Consider the following 4,394-nt stretch of genomic DNA (forward strand, 5'->3'; position numbering starts at 1 on the left):
ATGTAATGGTGAAACCCTGGGTCTACTAAAAATACAAAAATTAGCCAGGCATGGTGGCAGGCCCCTGTAATCCCAGCTACTCAGGAGGCTGAGGCAGGGAGAATTGCTTGACCCCAGGAGGCAGAGGTTGCAGTGAGCCAAGATCACACCACTGCACTCCAGCCTGGGTGACAGAGTGAGACTCCGTCTCAAAAAAAAAAAAAAAAAAAAATCTACCTGTATATATATAATAATGTAAGCAGGTTGAAAGTAAAACAATGAAAAACAATATATGATACAAATATTAATCAAAAGAAAGCAGGAATTGCTGTATTAACATCAGATATAATGCACTTTAGAGCAAGAAAATTATTAGATACAGAGAGAAACATTACATAAGTGTCAGTCTACCAAGAAGACATAGCACCTTGAATGTGAATGCACCAAACAGAGCTTCAAAATGTATGAAGAAAAAACTGAAAATTGAAATAGATATATTCATAATTACACTCTTCTCTCAAACATTGATAGGCCTACATAGAAAATCAGGAAGGAGATAGAAATATCAGACAATACAGGATCTAACGTTTGTAGAACACTATATTCAACAATAGAATACACATTCTTTTCATGTGCCCATGGAACATATACCAAAATAGATCACATCGTGGGCCATAAAACGAACTTCAGCAAATTTAAAATAACTTAAGAACATGGGCAGCCAATCCTAATGCGGCTCCCTGGAGCCTGATGCCAAGCAGCTCCCCAATGGGCTAAGCAGGGGCTGGCATCATGGATTTCTTCAAAGCATTGCTGGAGAGGTCAGCACCTTGAGGCTTCCAGCTGCAAAAGGGCAAGGACCTCAATGTGCCCTTCTCCATTTCCTGGCTCACTCCTGGAGGCAAATGACCTGAGCCTGCATAAAGTGCCTCTGCCTGGGTCTCAGCAGGTCTCAGCCAGTTCAGAGCAAACCACAGGAGGTTCTGGTTCCTGCCACAAACGCCCTGCAGTTCATGCTTGCACCCAGCACCTTCCTCAACAAGATGGCCTGGCCCTTCAGGGCACCCCCACCTGCTGGCAGTGCAGCACAGCAGAATGGACAGCTGCTCCAACTTTTGGTCCCAGATGCCACCAAGCAGTGGCTGATGGAGGACACCAAGGACTGGCTACCACGGCCTGGGACAGGCCAGTCACCTTCCTTCAGCATCCTTGCCCTCCTCATAGACACCGAGTTCATGCAAGACCTGGATGAGGAGCACCTGAAGAAATCAAGGGAAAAGTATGTCCTGGGGCTATAGAGCCCACGCTAACCTGCCTCCAGGATTGGCACCACCAGCACTGTGCCCACATGCTCAATGTACAGTTGTAGCTTAGCCCTCTCCAGCTGGCTGCCCTCTCTGTCTACCTCTTTCTATTTCTTCTGCCCATGGCCAACAATAAACACAGGGTCACAAAAATTTAAATTACAATACCATTTGCAATCACTCAAAAAAAAAGGAAATGCTTAGGTATAAATTTAACAAAACACGTTCAGGTCTTATATGCTGAAAATTACAAAATGCTGAAAAAAGAAATCAAAGATCTAAATAAATGAAGATACATACCAATAATCCAAGAATATCATGTTCATGGATTGGAAGACTCAACATAATAAAATTATCAATTATCCCCAAATTATAATATACAGGTTTAATGTACTTCCTATTAAAATCCCAGTAAGAATTTTTTAGAGAACAATCTAAAATTTATATAAAAGGCAAAGGAACTAAAACAGCTAAAACAATTTCGAAAAAAAGAATAAATTTGACGGAGTCAGCTTATTATTTAGCAACTGTAATCAAGACTGTGTGGTATTGATGGAGGAATAGACACACAGATGACTGAAACAGAATAGAGAACTCAGAAATAAACCCACATATGCCCAACTATTTTTTGACAAAAGTGCAAAAGCAATCTAATGGAGAAAGGACAGCTTTTTCAACAAATGGCGCTGGAGCAATTGGACAGCCATAGGTTAAAAAAAAAAAAATGAAACTTGACCAAAGCCTCACATTTCATACAAAATTTACAGACTTAAATGTAGCATACAGACTTAAATGTAAGACACAAAATTATCAAACTTTTAGAAAATTATAAGAAAATCATCAGGATATAGACAAAGTTTTTAAACTTGACACCAAAACCACAATCCATTTACAAAAATTGTAAATTGAACTTCACCAAGATGTAAAACTTTCACTCTGCAAAAGATCCCATTAAGAGGATGGGAGAAAATGTTTACAAACCATATATCTAACAAAGGACTAGTAACTAGAATATATAAAGAATTCTTAAACCTCAACAGTAAAAACCAAGCAATCCAATTAGAAACTGGGTAAAAGACATAAAAAGACATTTCACTGAAGAGGATGTATATGTGGCAAATATGCACATGAAAAGATGTTTATCAACATTAGTCATTAGGGAAATGCAAACTAAAACCACAGTGAGATATCCCTACATACCTAAGAGAATCACTTAAAAATAATAGTCACAATACCAAATGCTAACAAGGATGGAGAGAAATTGGATCGTTCATATATTACTGGTGGGAATGTAAAGTAACACAGCTATTCTAGCAGACAGCTTGGCAGTTTCTTAAAAAACTAAACACACGACCACCATACAACTCAACAACTGCATTCCTGGGCGCTTACCCCAGGGAAATGAAACTTACGTGTGCACAAAAATTTGCATGCAATGTTTATAAGCAGCTTTATTTGTAACAGCACAAAATTTCAAACAACTCAGATGTCTTTCAGCAGGTGAATGGTTAAACACACTATGGTACATCTACACAATGGAATTCTACTCAGCAATGAAAAGGAACAAACTATTAATAACAATTGATAGATATCAATAACAATCTGGATAAATCTTCAGAGAATGATGCTAAGTGGAAAAAGCCAACTCAAAGGTTTACATACTGTATGATTCTATTTATATAATATTCTTGAAATTATAAAAACTATAGAAATGGAGATGAGATTAGTGAGGATGGTGGTGGTTATAAAAGGGGTACATGAGGGATCCTTGTAGTGATGGAAATGTTCTGTATCTGGACTATTTCAATGTCAATATTCTGGTTGTAATATTGCACTGTAAAATATTGTAGTTTCATAAGATGTGACCATTGGGGAAAATTAAAGGAACATGGAATCTTTCTGCATTATTTACAACTGCCTGTCAATCACAATTATCTCAAAATAAAAAAATGCAGTGGAAACACAGACTACATGAGGATATATACGATAATTGCAACTATGTAAAAATATGGACACAGTAGGGAAAGAGCACACAAAACTGAAAATTCCTTGGAGTATAATTATAGAGAATTTAGTTTCCTAAAATTTAAAACCATTTTTCTTTCACTGTGTCTTTTATAATTTGTGTAAGGTCTTTGGGACAGCATTGTGCCAACTGTTTCAATATTTTTTACCACATGTACAAATACCAGGTTTCAATTTTTGTTGCCAGGGGGGCAAAAAGTGCCCCCGACTTAATCTGTCCATCAATGAGTCATAGAAAATCTCTAAGCCTTAGTTTCTTTGGAAGATCAATAACATCGCTTCCATCTGTCTCACCGCATTGTTAAATGAGGCTCAAAATGGTAAGGTGCTTCCAATCTGAAAAGCCATTGCAAAACCAATGTAGTACGCAATTGCAAAGTGGTCCCCCATTTTAGATAGCCAATGTGCAGAGTTTTATCAACTAAAATTGACTGAAGCAAGGAATTAAATTTATCTAGTGTTATGGGCTGAATTGTGTCTCCCTGAAATTCGTATGTTTAAGCCCTGACCTTTAGTTCCTCAGCATGGGATTGTGCTTGAACATAGGGTTCTTCAAGAGGTAACTGAGGTTAAATAAAGTTATTAGGGTGGGCCCTAATCCAATATGACTGGTGTCCTTATAGGAAGATTATGACATAGACATGCACAACCATGTAAGGACACAGGGAGGAGACGGCCATCTCCAAGCCAAGGAGAGAGGCCTCGGGAGAAACCAACCCTGATGGCTCATGACCTTGGACTTCCAGTCTCCAGAGCTGCGCAAGGATAAGTATCCATTGTTGAAGCCATCCAGTATGTGGTACTTTGTGATGGCAGCTGAGTAAACTAATACATCCACCTTGAATCCTCCATTAAAGGTTTGCCTGTTAGCAAGCTATGTCCAACAAAGGGTCCCACAGCATACTAACATAGATGTAGCCTGGCCTTGGAATCAAATCACCCTTGGCTACAATTCTGTGTCAGCCACTTGTGAGCTGTGTAACTTGGGAAAATGACTTCTGCCTCTAGACCTTAGGTTCATCACATATTAAAGGTGGTTCCTTCCTCCCGGGGTTAAATAAGGATGCAGTGAGACTGGATTAAATG

General features: G+C 38.8%; 1 pseudogene; it reads left to right on the forward strand.

Moving 5' to 3' along the window:
• The first annotated feature begins 268 nt into the window (after positions 1-268).
• On the forward strand, positions 269-1,442 carry LOC100601197 (annotated as a pseudogene).
• The last annotated feature ends 2,952 nt before the right edge of the window (positions 1,443-4,394 follow it).

The sequence above is a fragment of the Nomascus leucogenys genome, chromosome 8 (assembly GCF_006542625.1).
Source record: "Nomascus leucogenys isolate Asia chromosome 8, Asia_NLE_v1, whole genome shotgun sequence".
Lineage (NCBI taxonomy): Eukaryota > Metazoa > Chordata > Mammalia > Primates > Hylobatidae > Nomascus > Nomascus leucogenys.